This window comes from Physella acuta, unplaced genomic scaffold (genome assembly GCF_028476545.2).
Source record: "Physella acuta isolate Inbredline_101_S28 unplaced genomic scaffold, ASM2847654v3 ptg000686l, whole genome shotgun sequence".
NCBI lineage: Eukaryota > Metazoa > Mollusca > Gastropoda > Physidae > Physella > Physella acuta.
The window spans coordinates 39,369-63,538 of NW_026732205.1; the positions used below are offsets into that span (position 1 = coordinate 39,369).

The 24,170-nt window shown below is 32.9% G+C and overlaps 2 long non-coding RNA genes across 3 annotated transcripts; both read right to left on the reverse strand.

Moving 5' to 3' along the window:
* Nucleotides 1–662: 662 nt before the first annotated feature.
* Nucleotides 663–6,973, reverse strand: LOC131949290 (uncharacterized). 2 transcript variants are annotated; one of them, XR_009388145.1, is made up of 6 exons: nucleotides 6,755–6,973; nucleotides 6,593–6,663; nucleotides 6,270–6,389; nucleotides 1,587–1,623; nucleotides 1,052–1,116; nucleotides 663–747 (listed from the first exon to the last, which is right to left on the reverse strand). It is a non-coding gene; the product is annotated as an uncharacterized LOC131949290 (long non-coding RNA). The 2 variants fall into 2 exon arrangements; XR_009388144.1 differs by having other exon boundaries at nucleotides 6,750–6,973.
* Nucleotides 6,974–14,869: 7,896 nt separating this feature from the next.
* LOC131949287 (uncharacterized) lies at nucleotides 14,870–17,379 on the reverse strand. Its single transcript, XR_009388143.1, has 3 exons — nucleotides 17,309–17,379; nucleotides 17,139–17,209; nucleotides 14,870–14,950 (listed from the first exon to the last, which is right to left on the reverse strand). It is a non-coding gene; the product is annotated as an uncharacterized LOC131949287 (long non-coding RNA).
* Between the last annotated feature and the right edge of the window lie 6,791 nt (nucleotides 17,380–24,170).

The following is a 24,170-nucleotide window of genomic DNA, read 5'->3' on the forward strand; positions in this document are numbered from 1 at the left end:
ACGATTGTAGACATTCTGCGTGAACCACTGCTGGGGAGGGGGCGTCTCAAAACGCGTACGTAGTTTTGGTGGTGGCCCGCATGATCCAAGGTAGAGAATTATATATATATATATATATATATATATATATATATATATATATATATATATATTTATATATATATATATATATATATATATATATATATATTATATATATATATATATATATATATATATATATATATATATATATATATATATATATATATATGTATATGTATATATAATATAAAACAGAAACACACATTTATATACAGAATCACACACACACATATATATATATATATATATATATATATATATATATATATATATATATATATATATATATATATATATATATATATATATATATATATATCAAACTAGCCGTCCTGGCCAGGCTCTGTACCGGCCTATATGAAAAACCTATCTGTAAAGAACCGTGACTTGTGTGTTTATTAAGCAACATATACCAAGAATTGTCCTGGTTAAGGAAATATATTACTTTTTCAATTAAATGTTATTATGCACATATGGACGACTAATTTAAAACCTAACTCTAACTGTAAACTTAACCTAAACCACAACTAACCACAACAAAAACAGAAACAGAAACAAAAAAATGTAATGCATATACATTTTTTTACATAATAATGGAATCTTTTGAAGGGTAGTACATTTATTTTAATTGTGTTCTTTTCAGGTTATGTCAATCAAAATGATCTGTTGAAAAAAAAAAATTAATGTACAATTTAACAATATAGATTTTTTTAAATAATTTATTTCGTTATTATTTTTAAAAGTATACACTTTATAAATATTACACTGGCAATAAAGTGGAGCTTTTTACTACATGCATGTGTTCCACGTGTCCGTCAGCTTTCTGCCACATACTTAGTCGCAGAATCCATTTGAACATTATTATATACACACACACACACACAAACATATATATATATATATATATATATATATATATATATATATATATATATATATATATATATATATATGTTTGTGTACATACGTTTATGTATATATGTGTGCGTTTGTTAAAATTCATTTCCTGAAGAATTATTCATAGTACTGAATCTGAAAATAAAAGTGGTTTCAAGCCTAACTTTAATGTATGTGTTATAATTCCAATCTATTGTTAACATAAAACTGTAATTTTATAAATCCTTATGTTATGGAATGTTATCCTACTACAAGCTAACTAGATAGCTCTTTTTTTTTGTTATTATCTATGAATTCGGGACGTCAATGCATAAGTAGTAGAAGGAGACTGATGTTGTGTTATACAAAAGTTTGATGCAAATATTACATTAGTGATCAATTAGTCTCAGGAAGACTTCACTCAACAATTAAATAACAAGTAGTTTCTATAGGGCGATGGTATGTAAATTTGAAGACTGATATGTTGAAAAATGCGGGATTTTTGAAAGTTATATTATTCAAATATATTAAACTCTTATTATATTGTCGTAGCCGATTGGTATGTTCGATACCTCACTGTATATATCCGGATTATAACTTATACATGTAAAATTAGGGCTACTCACCTAGCGTGTTCTACATTTTCCGGTTTTAAAATATAAACTAAAATAAAATAAAACAAGAAAATCAAACTCAAGTCATTTTAAAATCATATCTTAAAAAAAGTTTCGGAGCTAGAAAAAAAAGACATCCCGGTGTTATAGTTGCCTGCTTAACTAAAATATTTATAACTATATTTCCTAATTTAATAATCTAATAATTTAATTAATTTGCAAAATATATCCATTCTGGAACAATAAACCATGCGGACAAAAATATTTTCAAAATATTTTTGGGCCTGAAATAATCGTATTTTAAAAATGATTGTACCGCATTTCATGTTTGCAGAAAATTGTGAAAATGTAAAACTCGGTAATGGCAATACATTTCTTTTTATAGTTAAAATAAGCCTTAGAAATTTTTAAAAAGTAATAATTAAGAGAAGCGATAGCTTTTTTTATTACTTAGTAGAAAAGCTATTTTAGGGCACCCTTTTTAGACTATTTAAATAAAGGCAATAAATTATGCAAGTAGTGTGAACACTTGCCTATCTTTCACGCTGCAGCTCACGTAGATTTTAAAAATATGTTTCTGTGCAACAGTATGTGTTAGTTACGGTAGAACAATCTTTGTTACATTAAACCTGACCGTTTTGACAAAATCACTATTACGGTGAATGACAACATTATTTATTAAAAATAAATTTAGTATTTTAAGTAGGATTTCGGGCCCCTAAACCTTCTGCCCTCTCCCCTTTCATTGCTGTGTCGGACGGCATGGTACCCATGTTAATTAAGTAAATAATATTAGCAGCGACACAATGTGGTAATTTGGAGATGTACTATCGATTAATGGTTACCCTTATCACATAAAATGTATTTCTCTGATTTTAAGGGGCAAGTTCTGAAAATAAAATTCTCAATTAATAAGCCCTTTTATTTATGCGTGTGTATCTAAATTAGGGTACTTCAGGGAAAATGTTTGCATGCATCAGGGATTCTTGCTATAGCAACTGCGTCCTTAAGATTATAAATACTGTCATATATATTATTCCTATAATCATTGATCTTTCTTTTACTAACTATATTAGAGTCATCTGAATAGTTTTTGTAACAGAAAACACTCTAATATAATTTTTTTTCAAATTTTCACAAATGTTATGATAAAGTACCAATACATTTAACATTTACTAGACTGCCCGTCATCCGTTGGATAACTGTAGGTTTCGGGGGTCATCCATCAAAAAACATCACGTCCGTCACTCAGAGGCGTAGCGACCCTTCCCGGCGCCCGGGGACAAACTTTTCGATTTGAACCCCCCCCCCCCCGCAAGATTTCGATTTCCACCCCCCCCCCCCTCAAACTTGATGTGCAACCCCCCTCAAGATGTCGATTTGCAATCCTCCTTCCCCCCCCCCAAACTTTTGATGGGCACCCCCCTCAAACTTTCGATTTGCACCCCCCTCAACCTTTAAATTTATTTTTCCAACCCATTTTGGCGCCCCCTAAAGTCGGCGCCCGGGGACATATGTCCCCCCTCCCCCGCCCCCCTCGCTACGCTACTGCAGTGTCACTTATCGTCACATAAAAACAGACCCCACATTCAAAAATAAGTTTTTTATCTTTTAAAATTACCGATTTCGGACTATCCCTTTATATACTGACGTCACATGAGACCTACTCAACTCTACTTCACCTGCCCAGTGTCCCGCCAAGTCTCAGACAACATGTTTTTATCGGTTCAAAAACGATTCCAGCCGAGCATGCCGCTGACCACACTATCCCTTCATATGCTTAGGACAAAGAAACAGATGAACTCTACTTCACCTGCCATGTATCCCGCCAAGTTCAGATAGGTAACTTTATCATTCACATCTAAAAAATAAAATAAAAATTGAAAAAAAAAATTATCATTGACGTATTGGTCTATAACCTGTGCCACCCGCATGAAAGCCGATTACACTAACAATTTAGCTATTTACTCGTGACGTCACAGATGAATTTTTATACTATACTTTAATACTTTAAGTCTCCTTATGCAACTTGATTTACGCGCATAGATCTAGATCTAAGTCTAGTAATTGTAACTTTCAAATTAAATTTTATCTTAAATTAGCCAAACAAAGATTTATATTAAATAATGAAGGTTTAAAATTATCTACGACTCGCTTAGCTTGTTTATATAACGTGAAAACCCGCCCTTTTGCTCGTGGTAAACACAGCCTAAAAATAGTCGGAAGTCATGCGTCCGGTCGGGACGTTATTGTTGTTAGCAACCGACCACGCCTCCAATAAAGCGAGTAATCCTATTATATCTAGCTCTAGATAGATAAATCCGATGTATTCTCAAATTAGATGGTCACTAGAATACCCGTCATCCGTTGGATAACTGTGGCTTTCGGGGGTCATCCATCAAAAAACATCACGTCTGTCACTCAGAGGCATAGCGACCCTTCCCGGCGCCCGGGGACAAAGTTTTCGATTTGAACCCCTCCCCCTCAAACTCTTGATGTGCACCCCCCCCCCCCCACTCAAACTTTCGATTTGAACCCCCCTCAACCTATCAATTTATTTTTCCAAACCATTTTGGCGCCCCAACATATGCCCCCCCTTCCCCCTCCCCACCCCCGCCTCCCCTTCCCCCCCCCACCCCCCGCCTCCCCTCCCCTCCCCACCCCCCGCCTCCCCTCCCCTACCGTCCCCCCCCCCCCTCCTCGGTACGCTACTGCAGTGTCAATTATCGTCACAAAAAACAGACCCCACATTCAAATATATGTTTTTTATCTTTTAAAAACACCGAAAACACCGATTTCGGACTATCCCTTCATAAACTGACGTCACAGGTGACCTACTCAACTCTACTTCACCTGCCCAGTGTCCTGCCAAGTCTCAGACAACATGTTTTTATCGTTTAAAAAACAATTCCAGCCGAGCATGTATCTGACCACACTATCCTTTCATATGCTTAGGACAAAGAAACAGATGAACTCTACTTCACCTGCCCTGTATCTTGCCAAGTTCAGATAGGCAACGTTATCATTCACATCTAAAAAAAAAAATTGAAAAAAAAATATTTCATTGACATATTGGTCTAGAACCCGTGCCTCCTGCATGAGAGCTGACTACGCTACCATTTTAGCTATTTACTCGTGACGTCACAAGTGAATTTTTATACTATACTATGTGTCTCCTTATGCAACTTGATTTACGCGTATAGATTCTAGATCTAGATCTAAAAATAAGTCTAGTAGTACTAACTTTCAAATTAAATTTTATCTTAAATAAGCCAAACAAAGATTTATATAAAATAATTAAGGCCTGAAATAGATTCTAGATGTAGAATTTACATTGAATCTAGTGACCTACATCTAGGCTAGATCTAGATCTAGGCTAGATTCATAAATTTCCTTCGATAGCTGATCTTTAGATCTAGAGAAATTTATCGTAAAACTAAATGAAAAAGACAGTTGAAAATTGATATAAGTGTTGGAACGTAATAAATACAGCAAACGGACGTATTGTTAAAGTTATGACCGACAGAAAATTAGATTTAGAACGCGTTAAACTTTTGAATGGGAACACAATTTTCTTCAATAGACGCCGCCATTTTATTGTACTAAAGAGTAAACAAAAACCTGTGACGTCACTATTCCCACAAAGTTTAGTCAAGGTTTTAACATTTAAAAAAAAAATGGGTTATTCTGCGTAGGAATAAATCAATAAATTAATTAACGTCTTTAAATAAATTTGTGATCAACAGTCTGTCTGCATTAAAAAATTATTCTCTACCTGCATACCATTTTACAGCTTTCCAGATAGAGTCGAACATATCACAATTTTCGATCAGGCAAACAAATAAATATTCAAACATGTAAACAAACTTGACTTTTAGTAGTATATAGATGAAAGCTAAACAAAGATTTATATAAAATAAGGCCTGAAATAGATTCTAGATGTAGAATTTGCATTAAGTCTAGATCTAGAATTTACGTAAAGTCTAGTGCCCTAGAGCTAGATCTAGATTTCATAACATGTTCTTCCTTCGACAGCTGATCTGTAGATCTAGTGAAATTTATCGTAAAACTAAATGAAAAAGACAGTTGAAAATTGATTTTAAGCGTTGGAACGTAATACATACAGCAAACGGACGTATCGTTAAAGTTATGGCCGACAGAAAATTAGATTTAGAACGCGTTAAACTTTTGAATGGGAACACAATCTTCTTCGATAGCGCCGCCATTTTACTGTACTAATAAAGTAAACAAAAAACTGTGACGTCACGGTTCCGTCGAGTCTAGTTGTTTTTCTAATCTTTTAAAAAAATAGTGGTTAATCTACCTATGAATAAATCAATAAATTAAATAACGTCTTTAAATAAATGTGTGATTAACAGTCTGTCTGCATTAAAAAATTATTCTCTACCTACATACTATTTTACAGCTCTCCATAATGAGTAGAAATATTTACAATAATCGATCAGACAAACAAAAAAACTAAATATTCAAACATGTAAACAAACTTGAGTTTTAGTAATATAATAGATTGTAAGAAAATTGAAAAACAAATAGACTGGAACAACAAGATTGTTGTAGATCTTAAAATTAATACCCGGCTCACTAAGCAGCACTTATGGCCACTCATTTGGTTTTATTAAACACATAATGTTTGTAATAGTGATAATTTGTAGCATATTATTATATTTTAGTTACCTTATAGCCTGAGCCACACCTTTCGAATCACAAAAGAATTCATGACAGCACTCATTTTCTACCCGTGAGATTAAACACGGTTCACCAAGTTGCTTACAATTATGTTCAAAACTTGCGCAACTGTATGATATGATAGAACATCTTCGCATAAAATTTCTTTATTATATCAGAAAAGTTATTATTTAACAGCAAACCTTTTCTTTATCAATTTAACAAATATAAAAGCTAAAATAGATTTAAGGATTACGTATGTTATTTACACTGCTAGTTTGAAAACGTGTTTACTTCTTTGTGAAGTTTCATGTAATAAACATATCTCCTACCTGTCTGATAAGACAACGAGATTTGCAAAGCAAATCAAGAGAAGAAAAACTGCTATCTTCATTTTCATCAGCTGTAGACAAGTTAAAACAAATAAAGAATTCATGTAGCTTGTAAAAATATAAATAGAATAATTCATAATTAAATTATGATGTTTACTTTACGTATAGAAAAGAGGTCTATATAAAGTAGATTACTTGCAATGTGAAATAAAAAGTACGGCTGGATCTACCATCACTTATTATACTCTAGACCAGGGGTCTCCAAACTACGGCCCGCGGGCCGGATGCGGCCCGCGAAGTCCTCTCATCCGGCCCGCGGAGATCTTTTTGTCCAAGGAAAAATTGTTTGTTGGTGATGGCTGAGGAACTTTGCGCTGAAAAATCAAAGACGTGTCTGGAAGAAACTGGCCCACGAACTAAAATTTGATAGTTAATGCGGCCCTCGGTCTGAAAAGTTTGGAGACCCCGGATCTAGACAGACAGTTATAAATAACCCACATTGGTTGGTGTGGTTGGTTTTGTTTGTAAATAGAATACGTACTGTTAAATCCTCTGTTGTAAATTAATCTGATAATGAGAAAATGGTGTTTGTGTAAATATGTTAGAGATGTTAGTTGAAGCAAGCTGTCACAAGTGATAATGAATTACCGGTAGTTTGGATTATCTTTACTTATACCTATTCGATATTTGACTAGAGTTATTGCAGGTGATGCTTACTTACAAGTGATAAAGGTACTAGACGTAAGTTTGCTATATATGTAAAAATACTATACGGGGACTCAATATGAAATTTAAAAAAAAAAGAGTAATGGTAATGTAAAGGAAGTCTAGAAAATAGTATAGATTATAAAAATTATGTGATGGTAACAGATAAGTGGTGGAGGTAGCATTTGGGAGGTGTATGTTTTAAAAGCGTACCGATAGTGTAGACTAAGTTAGCTGGTAGGTATGGTAGCATGATAGGACTGTTGTTAACGGTAGCATACATTTGGTGTAGGTGGTTTTAGTGTATATTAATTTTAGGTGACGGTAGCATACATTGAGTGTAGGCATTAGTAGTATATAGTGATAGTACCATAGTACTATAGTACCATACAGGAGTTTAGATGATAGCTTACATGGATGTAGATGATGGTAGATTACGTGAGTTTAGATGATGGTAGCATGATGGTAAATAATGTCATGAAACTCACCATCATTCTTCATCTATTGTGATAACATACATTTTTGTACTGTGAGTATTGTTTTTTTAGATTGATGGAACATGTTTTTTACAAAACACATTAACCTGCACGTGATAAAACTATTTTAGAAAATCATTTAGCTCATCCGCATGCATTTTTAAAAGCGTCTAGTATATTATACACGTATTTTGAACAGGTGGCCTAGTGTAAAAAAAGAAATACATATTGATTTCTGTCACAGACTGTATTATTAGGCATGTGTATTATATTGTGTTTTACATGAAGTTGCATGAATGTAGAGTACCTGGCTAGCGGAAGGACTGTCTGAGCGACTCGTCATGTATTTTTATTAACACGTTTTTCTTAACTCAGCTTCGCGTTTATTTGTTTGTTTGTTTGGATGTTTGTTGTTAAAATTGACATAGAAAATTATCCCACTTCTGATTGCTCTAGATATCTGAAATTTGGAATGCAGGCTATTTTCGCCTGACAATTTCAGATGCAATCATAAAAACTAGCAATTAGAGACCTAAATTAGCTGAATTAAATTACGCCCCAAGGACCATAAAATCGAGGACATGATTTCTAAACATACCGACAAGACTGGAGGCCTATTGACACAGTTACTTCGGCCCCAATCGATGTGAGCGCGCTGGCCGTGATCGTATAGTGGTTAGAACTTCGCGTTGTGGCCGCAACAACCCAGGTTCGAATCCTTGTCACGGCATGTAGGCTTAATTAAATTACGCCCTTTCTCTGTTTAAAGCGTATCGGTCGCTCAAGATTTTTAGTCCGTGTATTTATAAACACTTAGTCAAGTCATACTTAATCAAGTCATTAGATAAAGTAGAAAATAAACTATATAAAAAAACTTTTTAAAAACCACGTTTTTCATGTGTAGCAACGGACTAAAAAGGAGAAAATAAAATACTTAAAAAAAACTTTAAAAAACCACGTTTTTCTTGTGGACTAAAAAGTAGAAAATAAAATTTTCTTTTATGCTTCCTCGAGCTGTGCATGTTCTTGTGATGACTGACAAAAAACGTGGGTCGGGCAGATGGGTCGGGAAATTTGATGGTGAACGTACCCACGTTTTTCGAAAAGTCTCGAGTTCGAACCCTCGGGCAGATGAGGCTCGTTAGCTGGGGACAGCCACTCTTCTAGGAGAGACAACTCCAAAATTAAACAACTGCTGCCTTGTAGTTTGTTCTTGGTTGGACAAAGGCTATGGAAGCAAATCCAAAAAGAAAAGCAGGCTGAAATCGGAGTCAATGCCTCAATGGCGCATAACCAATTGACACGTAACGCTTAATTGTGTTCAAACCCACTGGCAGATAAATCTCGATCCCCTTCAACACTAATAATTTAGAACGAAGAAGAAGACAATGGCCGACGTCAATGTTTTTATTTAATGCTAGACCATGTTTTAAACGTGTCCATTTTAGTACGTCGTTGAGAGGTGCCAGAGAGAAACACTTTTAAAATTGTGAGCTAATGTTAATAGTTTAGCATAACACCCGAATCTGGGTATTGACTCCTTCATTACACCTAAACCTGCGTGTTAACTAGTTCTACATAACATCCGAACCTGGGTATTGACTCCTTCATTACACCTGAACCTGCCTGTTAACTAGTTCTACATAACACCCGAACCTGCGTATTAACTCATTTATTACACCTGAACTTGCGTGTTAACTAGTTCTACATTACACCTGAACCTGCGTATTGACTAATTTATTACACCTGAACCTGCGTGTTAACTAGTTCTACATTACACCTGAACTTGCGTGTTGAAAATGTTCTACATTACACCTGAACCTACGTGTTGAAAATGTTCTACATTACACCTGCACATGCGTATTGACTCCTTCATTACACCTGAACCTGCGTGTTAACTAGTTCTACATTACACCTGAACCTGCGTGTTGAAAATGTTCTACATTACACCTGAACCTAAGTGTTGAAAATGTTCTACATTACACCTGAACTTGCGTACTGACTCCTTCACTAGACCTGAACCTGCGTGTTGAAAATGTTCTACATTACACCTGAACCTGCGTGTTGAAAATGTTCTACATTACACCTGAACCTGCGTGGTGACTCATTCATTACACCTGAACCTGCATGTTGATTAGTCCTGTATTACACCTTAAGCTCGTGGGCTAGGTAGCCATATTTGTTGCTACCTAAATAAAAATATCGCCTGTCTTCGTTAATTTACTTTACTTGCAAATTCTCTTTAATTTGTTAATTTATACAGCATTTCGGTTAATATTTAAAATTTAGTTAAGAAACGTAACTGTAATTGTCATAGGAACACTTTTAAATATTAAGTCAAACAGCTCTTCAATACAGAAACAGACGTCTTTTCACGTTTTCTCATCTTTGTAAGTTTACGCAAAATTCAAAATTTAAATAATTAAGTTTTTTTGAACGATTTGTCATTTAAGACTGTAACTTTCCAAATCCTTTAAGCATTATACCATCTTCAATACTACACTCAGGTTTTTGCAATACTTTTGGACATATTAATGTTAATGTAGCACCACTCCCTTTCTTTTGCACATTGTGTTACGTAAAAATGTGGATAAATAAAAAAACGTAGTAATGCTTAACTAAAATAAAATATAAAAATGTATAATTAGGTTTTATGTATCTTTTGTGGAGGCAAAGTTCTGGAGGTTCAAAAAAGTGTACATTGTCACACCTTTTTGTGATTTCCATAGCAGCCACAGCTACTAGTTGTGAAGTTTAACTAGTTTTGTCTATAGTTTATACACTACTAGCTGTCCCGGTCAGGCCCTGCTCTGGCCTCATCATATACCCGGCATTGCCCATCCTAACTACAATCAACAAAAAAAAAAAAAAAACGCAAACATAACGCAAACACAATTACAATTACAAATACAAACACAACCGAAAACAAAAACAAAAACCTAACAACAAACCCAACCACATCCACAAAAACCAATAATAACACAAAGAAAAAACAAACGAAAAAGCAAACGAAAACAAACCGAATCCAAACTCAAACCCAAACACAACACAACACAAACATAACATAACACAACACAACACAACACAAACACAACACAACACAACACAACACAAACACAACACAAACACAACACAAACACAACACAAACACAACACAACACTAACACAACACAACACAACACAACACAACACAATCCGGGACGGCTAGTATTATATCAAATGGTATAACTTCTTGTAGTTTGATGCAGGTGTCTATAAAAGAGCTTTTTGGTGCGACCCACAAAAATGAATTCCCCTTCGTGCTTAAAAAAGGACAGACAAAACGAATGCGCAAAAAAAGACACAAATAATAACCTGCGGGAATTCCCGTTCCCGAATAAAGGTGTCTTTTGTTACTTCCCCTGTCTTTGATTAGAACTAATAAGAAGAAAACAGTACGTTTAGTGTATGGAATAAATAAAAGGCAGTATTAAAAATACCAACAACATTGCACTTAATCAATCCCCGCTAATTATGTAATTATTTTTTTCCCAACACCAAAACAAAGTAATAAAAAGTAAATTCTTCTCTCCCCGATGTTTTTTTTAAAGGGAAAAACTGTGTTTTTCTAATCGAGGGATGTAATGAGTGCTAAAGGACTGAATGCAAAAACTTTTCAGACACAATTAGAAATGTTATAAACGTTGATACATTTTTTTAAATTTTATGTATTGTTCATATCGAAAATTATTATTTTAAGTATGCAAAATGAAAATTGTTTTAAAAAACTTTCAATATTAATTTTTTAACTCAAAAATTAAGACCTTGAGTATTTTAAAAATCTAACACTTCAATCCATGGAATTATCCTTTTTTTTTATATTCCTTTGTAATCCACGACATACAAACATAGGCCTACATAATTGAACTTTATATATTAGATTCAAAAATGCATTTATTAAACATACCGAAACATGTTAAGTAGTGGTTTTGTTTTTACCTGTAGCTTGTACACGGCTTGTAAAATACATTGAACAGCACTTTTGAATATTAACAATAAGAAAAATCAAAGTTTTAATATTCCATATAAAAGTATTTAATTGTGAAATAAAGTTTTACTTCCTTGAACTTTGATGCAATTTTAAATGTTTAAATAACCGATGCTTAGTTTTGTTTTATTTAAATAGCTCAAAGGCATGGTTTCCTTATTTCCACAGCAATTGTTAACACATAAGTCGTTTGAACCTTGGTCCTATTTCTAAAACGTGTGCCTACTTGTGAACTTGGCTCTCAATATTGTGAACTACGGAACTAAAGAAAATCAGACTTAAAAAATAATAGAACTCAGAAAAGAAAACCATATTCTATTGCAAACCAATTTTATTTCTTTGTTCAGCTTTAACCTGCAAAAAAATAATTTAAATTAACGTTAAAACAAGCCATTAGCTATCTCATTATTTTTATTTTATAAGAATTACATTTGATTTAAAGTACATTTTTATCTATAGCTATTTACCTATGTAGTGAACATGTGAAGGGGGATGAATGGGGGTGAATGTTGTTTGTACTTTGTACCCTGCCCCGTTAGTCCCTGTTCAATCCTTGTGCGGTGAGTTGTACCACTCACTTAATCATATTTAGGTTTGTACCCGTTTGTGTATGTGTATGTACGTTGTTGGTACACGTGAATCGCTTGTCTCAGTACGTTACTTCTACAAGGTTAGTGTAGGTTAGTACTGTAGTTCTATAATCTATAGCCACTGTGTCTTAGTTTTGTGTAATAGTTTGTGTTAGTATTTAGAATTGCCTGTGTTTGTATAGATAGTGTTTGTTTGTCTTATATGTTGTGTGACTCACTTGATTACCGTAACGGCGTATCAGTGTGCTCACAAGAACGTGTATATACATATATTTGCTTTCTTAAGTTGTTGTTTTTTTTTAAATTTAGTTTGATATATATTTTCTTTTCTAGAAAATAAATATAAACTATAAACTTAAATACAATCCAATAATAAAAAGGAATAATTATTTTTGCATCAAGTAAGATTTGGGAGAAAAAATAAATCAAAATATGTTCATGTTCCAAAAAATCAATGATACAAAATAAACGTTTTGACAAATATACATGATAATTTACTAGTTACTTAAGTAATAAACCCGGAATACTTTGTCGAGCAAAGAAATAAATTATAATTTTAACAATGAAAACGTCACGATTTAACAGGTACAAATACTAAAGCTCTCTATAACATACCATACTTATAGTGACACTGTCCTTCCCCTGGAAAGCTAAATAAGGAAGAAATGAAACTATAATTGCTATAAATGTAATGAAAAATACAGATGTCTTTATCTTCACTGTTTAGTCGTTTTCTTACAGATAGCCAATCGCTATGTAAGAGTTTGTCTCTGTATCTTTATTACAATTTCGAAAACGTCTATATGCTCATACCCCGCTTCAATTCTCACTTCAGCATGAATTACTTTTTGCCGTATATATATAAACCGGGAGCTATCTCCCCTAAACTTTCTCGAATATTCTTATATAAAAAACAGGGGATGGGAACTCGGGATATAGACATGAATTTTATTTCATTTTAAATACTTAAACTTTTAAAAATAGAATAAAATCTCGCAGATTAAAGAATTGCGCACCAGTGAAGGCCAAATAAAATGTGCATAATAGTGCGAGATATTATTAGTACTTTATAAATTTACATTGTTTTTTTTGTTGAGAAATCGGAAATAGCGTAAATTACTCAAAATTTGACAGAAGGTAGAGAATTAGATCTTTTACTTACATGTGAAATTTTCATTTATCTATATGAAATAGTACTCAAGTTATAGGCTTTTGAAAAATTCAAAGTACAAAAAGTACCATTTCCGGTTATCGGAAATCGCTCAAAAGTTAATACGGATCTACGATTTTGATAAAATACTTATATATGAAATTTCATCAACCTAGCTATAACGGTACTCAAGTTATCGTGCTTACAGACACACACACAGACAAACACACATACACACAGACATACGGATAAGATTGCAAAACTATGTTTTTCCGTATCAGTAAGGTGTAAAAGGTCGAGATTTGCAAAAATCTCAGTTTGTTTTCTTTGCACGATTACAAGACCCGGCGTTCATTACATATTTTAATGTTTTGGTTTTATTCTAAATATTTCTAAAATGAGCGTTTTATTTTGTACTTTATAAATATGATCATCACAAGCACGATATATGCGAGAATAATTCGTAAATCCCTGTAACTCACAGGAGCGTTGATATTATATAATTTTAATGTTTTGTTTTTTTTATTCTAAATAAAATTACTTCTAAAAGTAGCGTTTTATTTGGCATGTTATAAAAGTTCCAAACTTCATCCCTCGTGTAATTATATAGTTCAATCTAAATTATATGGCACAGTATGGGGTCATCCATAAATGACGTCACGCTTTTTTTTACTATTTTTACCTCCCCCCCTTCCCCTCCGTCACACGTCGTCACAAAAAGCCAGACCCCCCCCTAAAATGACGTCTCACTTCAGCCTACAATTCCCCCCCCCCCCTCCCCTCCCTCAAAATTGCTGTTGAATTTTGCTTAAAACATCGATATTTTGATCGATTCCATTTACAATTATTAAAAACGCTATATAAACGCGAAATAACGGCTAAAACTCGTTTTTTAACATTGCTTTTTTTATAATGCAAAAACGTGACGTCACACCATCTAAACCCCTCCCCCTCATCACACACCGTCACAAAATTACGGACCCCCCTCCCCCCTACGAGTGTGACGTCATTTATGGACGACCCCTATGGCATAAGAAAAGAACTTTCGAATGCTAACCCCAAGATCTCGAATTTAAATATATCAAGTTCGTATCTGTACGTCATCTGTGTGTTATTTCAAGCTTTAATGAGTAACTTATTCACGTAAGGGAAAATAAAGTCAGCCTGGCATAGTGCTGACCACACTGTCCATTCATATGCCGATATCACCTGAAACATGTGAACTCTTCTTCACCTGCCCCATCGACCGTAAGGTATTAAAGGTTGTGTTTAACGTTCAGAATGGAATGGAAACTGATTGTAATAAACAGAAAAATAATTTGTTTTTACCCTCTCAGTGGCACACATATATAGTCATCACAACAATCGTAACCAGTTTTAGAGTCACAACTACCGATCTTGCTGCAGCAACTGTTTGAAACAAAAAAGCAAACGTTTTGCAGTAGAAATTTGAGTTGTAAGATGAGATCGTCTATTATATACGTCTCATTTTATGTATAAATATGCTTTTTTATAGTACTTATCAAAACGAACATGTCGAAGAAAAAGTCTCAAATGCAAGTACTTAATATGTATACATATGCAATATAAGAAAACCAAAAGGCCGCAATATTATCCAGTTTGGTCCCAAAAAAGTGCTTTCTCTTTAACTTTTGTTTAAAGAATAAAATGGTAGAATATTTTGTTTATGTCAATTTAATTTTGTAAAAAAAAATTAACTTCATCCTAAAACAATTTTGGAAATTTAATTTTATGAATAAATGTTATCAAAGCTGCAAAAGAACATATTGTTTCCTTTTTTGCATTTATGGATTCATTTTTAGTTATTTTAATCAAGCCTAAATTGTTTTTTCTTTAGTAAGACGAATTTTATTGCTTGTATAGAAACCCTCTTTGTTGTAATTTACGTTCAAAACGTTGCAAAAAATAATTGTTTAATGAAATCATACTTTCCCAAATCGATTGACCTAATTAAGGTTAGGTAACATAAATTTTATGTGAGAAAATGTTTTAAAGTTTTTCGTTTTTCTAAGGTTCGTATATGTTAAAACTATCAAATACATTTTTTGCACAATAATAGACTAGGGTATTCGTAAAAAAACATTTTTAAATCAACTACAGCCAACTACAGTAACTAACTCACTGTTTCATGGACAAAAAAACACTACACGAGCTGTACTGTAGTATGAAAGATAGACAAAACTTCAAACATCTTTCGTAACTTATCGTTCCTATTTAAATAATTTAATAGGGTTGTCCAAAAAGCACATTTAATTTATTTTGTACTAAGCAGATTACAATCTATTTCTTCACTTAATTATTATTAAAATAAGGCTTACTAAGTAATGACACAGCTATAAAAATAAAAGTATTCAAAATTATACATGCAAATAAACATAAAAATAAAACAAGCATAGGTAACCATAACACTTCGTGTTTAAATAGTTTTGACCGGCTTGCTACATACGCATGAAGTATAAAGACTGATCTTTAACACAAGACAAGTTTCGCGAAATACAAAGTCAAATGAAAATGTTAAAATAAAATGTTAAACACTTTAACAAAATATACAAGAAACTGAGAAACACATTTATTTAGATTATACATTAGTACAGAAAGCAAAGCAAAAACTTGCACAAATAATAAAAGCTACCAATCAAACAGCCACAGCAAATAAAGCAATCACACATAATTTAATTAACACGACTAGTTACAGAATAGAAGACGAAAATAGACTTGAGGCAACGGCTATTTATAGATCGAATTTATGGGAACATAGGAATTAAATCAGATTTTATTTTAAAAATACTCTGACATGGAGTTAAAAGAAATATTTCAAGAAAAGCTACGACATAGACTGGAAACTCTCACCTAACCTAAACAAGAGAGAGGAAAAACAGTATTTATATTGATTAAAACAGTCTCTAACCATGCATCACTTGATAAGCCTTGGAGTAAATTAACGTTAAAACAGTCCCCACAATCCGAAAGATAGAAAGAAGTACATACCACTCCCACCCCAAAACCACCCCCCCCCTTTTTCCCCCAACCACACATGTCTGACAGATAGATCAAAGCCACCGTACGCACATCCCAAGTGGTCAATTATTATTCATGTTTAAAATTTGTAAATAAATCTATTTAAAGAATGTTAATACAAACCCGTGCTGTTATTGATTTAGATGATGGAAAGGGAGGAATATTTGATGTGATGTGTCTCATTGTACTCGACATATCATTTCGACTGCTTATAATATTTATATTAATTTTCGTAATCCTACATTTATTTTCATCTCTACTTATTATCCCAAAACCCCTCAACCCACAACGCTAGAAAAAAAACCAAAAACCTTAAATCATCATTTAAGTACAAATTATCATTTTCGTGTTTAAAATACAACTATAATTAGACCATTGTTACTATATATATACGATAACATTTTTAAAAAATTTTTCGATTTACAATTTCGCATACATAAAACCTAAATTTCATTTAAAAAAAACTTAATATGTTTTAAATAAAACTGATGGTTTGAAAAAATGTTTACGTCTTTTTGAGATTTCATGTAGAACACATCTTGTAAATAATTTATCCTACCTGTCTGATAATACGATAAGATTTGCAAGACACATCAGAAGAAGAAAAACTATTTGTTTCATTTTCGTCCGCTGTTGAGAATTTAAAAACAAATAATGAATTCATTTCTGTAGTTTGTAAAAACATACATAAACATTTCATAATCAAATGTTGATGTTTGTTTAACATACAGGAAAAAGGTCAATAGCATTGGATTTTTTGCAATGTACAAAAAAACAATCGTTGTTGGACTCGACTTAATTATTATAATGTAGACAGATAAAAATAAACAACACTAGGTTGATTTCTATTGGTTGATTCTAACACGTACTGACAAATCCTCTGTTAAAAATCAAGCTCAAGATAATGCAAAAATTGTATTTGTCATTAGACGTGGGACTTGTTAGTTGAAATAAGGTATAACCGGTGATAATGACTAACGTGTAGTTTAGATCCAATTTACTTACAGGTAGTAGCTTATGTCATATTAGACTACAGGTGTTGTAGGTAAAGGTGATACAGGCCGTATATGTACTATACGTAGGCGTATAGTATTTGTGATAATAAACATGCAGGGACTCTAGGTAGCACTCGCTAATAGGGTGTGTTGGTAATAGTAGGATACAACGTGTTAAGTTATACAGTAAACTGGGAAAATATGTAACGTTACCAGAAATTGAGTATATGTAGCATTAGGTATGTGTATGTTATGGAACAGTACTGAGAGTGTAGATGATGGTAGCAAGTACGTAGTGTACGTGATGGTAGAAGGTAGGCGGTGTAGGTGATGGTGCAGGTATTTAGTGTAAGTAATAGTAATAAGGAGGTAGTGTAATTAATTGTAGCATACTTTGATCGTAAGTGATTGTAGCATACATTGAGGATAAGTAATGGTAGTAGACAGCTACAGTAGGTCATAGTAGAATACAAGGAATATGAGTGATCGTAGTATGATGGTAAGTAATGTTGTGAATTGGTACGTGCTATCATCCTACTTCTATTTCTTACATGATAACAATCTATCTATATATATATAATTCTCTTCTGGGAGCCGTTAGAAAACAAGCTGCAAACGCGCCTTGCAATCCCCTCTCTTCCTCACATGGTCTGGTGAGCTGTGGTTCACGTTAAATGTTTACATTTTACAATCGTAGAGCCGGGTTTGGTGACGGCTATTAGGGGCAGATAATTTAGTTTGAAACGATTTTAAACTTAGAGGAGGTAACTAAGAGGAGGCTGTTTTCACGGGGGGGGGGGTGTTAGTGTTTAAAAGCAAATATTTTCAGTGGCAGCATTGGTACTGTCGAATTCGCAAATTATGAATTACTGAAAAGTAGAAAAAACAACAACTAAAAAGCGGCGTATGATACACCGCGGGTCGGCTCGTAATTTATATTGTTTATTTGCACGTGTTGAAATTATTTTAGATTATATTTATTGCACACGCGTGCATTTCTTTTAAGCGTGTTGGTGATTAGTTCTAAATTTAAAAATGCATCACTTAATTTTTTTCTTAAAACAAAATTTGGTAATTGTATTACAGAATTTGGCCTTGACTTATTACTAAATCAATGTACTTGTTAAAATGTTACTACTGACGTCTAACTATACATATAGGTCATGGACAACACAGTATACTAAAATTAACAAGTGTTTATTTTTTTAGACGTTTTTCTTCAAGGAGGCACTTGTACATTTCAAGAGAACGGCGGACCGGCTTTGTTCATGGTGGGGGGGGGGGAGCAGAGACTCCACGAAGAACATCTAACGCCCCCTCCCCACCCGAATGAAATAGAATTTATATAGAAATTATCTTTTTTTAACCAGGGTCCGCCCTCCCTCCCTCCCCCCCCCCCCCTTCGGAAATTTTAGTCCGCCCCCAGAAAATTTCGAGGACCCCCTCGATAAAAGTCTGGAAGAAACACTGGGGTGGACTCATATATAAGCATGTGTGTATGTATATATATATATGTATATATGTAAATATATATATATATATATATATATATATATATATATATATATATATATATATATATATATATATATATATACATATATATAAATCATGTAGAATGTATGTTGGATATGTATATGGCATTATTTAGAATTTCATATTGCAGAAGTTTGAATAGTAGGACTATAGGTCTTTGTAACCAGCTTTTAAAAATGCTATTAGAGCACACATACACACACACAAATCTAAAGATTTAATGCAGGTGGGTTAAATCAACTGCAGTTGCCAGGTGCAAAGTTCTGAATGAGCTTTATCAAACGAAGTCGTCTTACACTGTAATTCGTTTAAGTGTTTCTGTTTGTTTTCAATTATGCACTCACTACTTAGTTGACGCAGAATACGTATTCGATTACCAGGCAGAGCTTTCATCCATAACAATTCTGCTAAAATATGTCAAGCCATTAAATATTTTCACACACATTAACAAATCGATGTGAAACACTCATGATAATTCAGATGTGTACACCAGTATTACACTTACAATACATCTCGATATTTCTTTAAAGAATTGTCCTTTCGGTGCAATTCTAAGGCACGTAACTAAAGAATGGTTATCATTTCAAAATTAATAAAAATAATGTATTTTTTTTTATTAGGCTGAAAGCGTGAGACTTGTTGGAGACATGGGCGTCGCTAGGTCGGGTGTCACCCGGTGACGTCCACCCCCCCCCCTCGCAACGCCTCTTGTTGGAACCCAGGCTCTATTGTTTAGTTAGGTAGAATCAAAGTATTAAACATTTACATTACATATTACTAGAGATTTCCAAATACAAAAAATAAGGGTACATTTTAAAAAAAATTAGAATGTTGATTGATTTATTTACGTTCCTTAATTAGTTCTAGTTAGTTATATTTTAGTTACAATGAAAAGGGTCTGCAATTCCAATGTTACATTTTACATTGATCACTGGGCACAAGGTTGCCATATTTACTGCTAGGTTACTCATTTGCAGTGTTTCTTTCAGACACGCAACAGATATTTTAGGGTGTGGGAGTGCACTTGAACATTTGGGGCACGGACATTGGTTAAAAAGAATATACAAAGTATAAAGACCCTTCCCCAAGGGATAACTTTAAAAATAATAGGTCATATGATAAATTGAAAGATGGTTTCCACCTAATTAAATTTAACATGAACACATTATATATGTAATGTGTCCACTTGTTTAACAATTTATTATAAATCTTTTGGTAACTTAACAAAAGTACGTTCGTCTCAAATCAATTGTACTAAGTTTTTTTTTAAAGGCAACAACATGATTTTTATTAATAAATTACTTCAAAAGAAGTGCAAACATTTTAAACACAATTTTAAAGACATGAACAATGTATTATACAAATCGATAGGATTAAAAAGCATAATTAATAGTGAAATCAATAAATAAAAAGTATTAATACAATAAGGTATTATATTATTTTTAAATGTATCACAAACTGAAGTGTAGAACATTAAAAAATAATATTTTATATTTGTTTTAATTGTAAAATAAAATAGTTCAAAGGAAACACCTTTAAAAATTAATTTTAGCATCGTATTAAAAATTACGGTTAAATTCAATAAGGAGAAAATGCTTACAACACTTCTGTGAACGTTATCGGTTTTTGTTTAGATTGTAACACACACACCACATGACGGGCTAGTAAAGCGAGCAGTTTGACAAAGGGAGAGAAGTTAATTAAATATAGTTTAAGCTATCTTCTTTTGTCTTGATCCATTAGAACTTAAAACAAGCGTTATTCTGGAAGTAATAAAAAAGAATGTATACGCACTTCATCAAATGTTTGCAAAAAGACCGAACAGCACTTTGAATATTTACAATTTGAAAAATTTCAGTTTGGTTGTTTAGTAAATAGGTTATCGATATTTAAACAAAGGCTTACTTTCTAAAACTTTGATTAAATATTAAAAGCTTACATTCTGAAGTTTAATTTATTTTTTCTATAACATTGTTAACACTGCCTGGTTAACTCATTTCCTTATTTGTACAACTTTCTAAAATTAACAAGCATGTAGACCTAGGTCGTCATTTTGAAACTTAGGCTATTGTTACATCATAGCACCTGAACACCTGCTCAATTTTTATAAAAATGAGAGCTAAAAACAATAGTGCATAGAAAAGAAGGTCGTAAGCAACTGCAAACTAATTTTATTTCTCTATTCAGATTCTAGACGTAAAAACAATCGAAAAAAAAAACATAAAAAAATTGGTTGTAAATTCAATAATAGGTCTATTGTTTTATTGCATACGATTTCCATATTACCTATGTCTATACACATATTTGATTTCATATGATAGTTTTTTATATATAATTTAGTGTAATATCGATTTTCTATGTCCAAAAAACAGTAACTGCCTATGTCTTTATCAAGAAATATCGACTGGAAAACAATCGAACGTTCAATAAGAAATTTTTGTTTTAACAAACGAATTGGGTTAAAGAATAAATTAAAATAGCGTTCATTTAACCAAACATCAATAGTACAAATAAACGTATTTCCTAATATAGAGGAGAAAGGACAAGATACTCGAATAAGTAATCTGTAATTTTCAGTTTTTTAAATTGATGATTTAACTGATAAAAGTTTTACAACTTTTCAAAATATACCTTACCTACGACATCATTCGCCTTCCTCTACATTGCTAAACATGAAGAAAAAAAATCATAAAAAACGTTTAAATAACAAGCTTTTATGTAATATTGCACTAAAATGTAGAAAATAAATTATACACTACTATTTAAATAACTATAAAGAAAAGCGTGGGTCTCTTCCTAAATATTAGACACTACCATTTAAATAACTATAAAGAAAAGCGTGGGTCACGTTAGTATCTATTGGATACCTTTACTAATATTTAGGAAGAGACCCACGCTATTCTTTATAGTTATTTAAATTATCTATCTATATATATATATATAAAGCAATGTATGTGAGTGCGTGTGTCTGTCTGTCTGTGTGTCTTTTATGCATTACCACACCTCTTATCACATCGCCGTGAAACTTTGGTAAGTTGTTGAAAATATTCCTTGTGAGGTTTCTGCGAAAAAAAATCAAATTCGCAGGGGTGGCGCCCCTGACAGCTTTCATCCGATCGCCATCAAACTTTGGTGAGTTCATTAGAACACTATGGGAAGGGTTCTGTAAAAAAAATATTTTTAATTTCACAAGGGCGGCGCCACGGGAGTGTGCAATTTTTCTCTATATATCGTATATAAAAATAATAAAAGTGAATTGCCGTGACATCGTTCACACCATCGCCATGAAACTTTGAGAAGATGTTGAGAATATTCCTGGGGAGGTTTCTGCGTTAAAAACATTTTCAAATTCGCGATTAGTTTTTTCTCTATATACGACGTATAAAAATAAAAGTCGATTTTGGTTTGACAGCGTTCACCCGATAGCCATGAGACTTGGGAGTTGATTAGAACACTCTAGGGAAGTGTTCTGTCAAAAAAATAATTCTTAATTTCGCAAGGGCTTGTTATTAAAACGTTTTTTTATGAAAAATATGTTAGTAGGCTACTTCTTTACATGTTTTATTGAAACTAGAGTTGCATGACAAAACACCACTGCGCACCTATTGAACGTAATGACGCGTGTCTAAAAGTGCGGAATAGTTTGATTAAACAGCCCTCTAATTTGGACAAAATTTTAATTAATTCATAAAACATTAATCAGGCAACCAATTAAGTCAAATTTAATGTCAGGTTGCATTGTCTTTATGTCTTGACCCACGTGCCAACGTTGAAACAAATATGTCAGTTAGAAGTGTCCGAAATTTCGCTCGGGCGTTTCAGTCTGGACAAATTGACAGACTGACGAGGAAGTGAGTTAAATAAACGCTTGTAAAAACCAGAAGACCAGTTTCATACACGGAATTAAATAAACCATTGAACTCACATAGATTAGCATAAATGTAAATTTTTCACTGATAATTTTAACAATTCGAATACAAGTGATCGTCACTAGGGATAAATCATATTTGACAAAACGAAATACACAATTTGATTGCTGTATCTTTCAAAGTCTGCTGCTATTCAATTATACAACATAATTTCTCTCATACTACTAAGATATTGTGTTTTTATCCTTTTATTATTTTTGTGAAAACTAAACTTCTAAAGCAAATAGAATTGTAACGTAACCAAGTAAAATTCAAATGCTTGGCTGAGTTAGCAGCTATAGACATGGCTCATTTGTTGAGAATGTATTATGTCTTTGATGTTGTCTGGATTCGTTAAACTTCAATAGCCTATGATCATTCATGTAGTGCACTAAAAGGGTTTTACGCTCTGTTATTGAATATCGTTTTTATATAGTTAAATAATAATCGATTCCTGATAGTTAGACACATTTTCTTATAGTAGGTTCCCTTTCATGTCTCTGACTGCTGCACTGTTTTTTTTTTAATTATTTATAACATTTTTCTATTAGAAAAATCATGTTTTGCTCAACAACACATAGATTGCATTAAGTCACTTATTGTACGATATAATTCTATCCTGCTTCTTTGTTCAAAATATATATAGCAGATTTTTACATATTTACACTTACATACCAAGTATGTGTAGTGAAATATAACAAATCTTTGCGAAATTTGACTCGTTTATTGTTATAAATTTATTTGACGAACCTGTTACTTGCCACACCCCTCCGTCAGTACAAACACACACACTAAACATTTTCGCATGGTCACGGCTGAATAATGAGCACTATAATCAATAAATTATTCCCTTTGTAAACTTTTTGTCCAGCCGAGCGGTTTTTGAAATTGTTTGTACAAGAATGGTAACTGTTAGCTTTCGCTAGAAGCGTTGCAAATTAGGATGAAACAAACTTTTAACATTCAGTTGGAATATAGTCCCAAAACGGTTTTAAAGTGCAGTTCTATTTCTTTGGTGTGAGGTTCATAGATCATCGGATCATCAGAAAATTCGAGTAGGTCACGATTCAATCACAATCAATACTTGTTGACAGTATCAAAAGACTAGTGAACTAAGTTGGTCTATTAGGAAAATAAAATTGTGTTTACTCT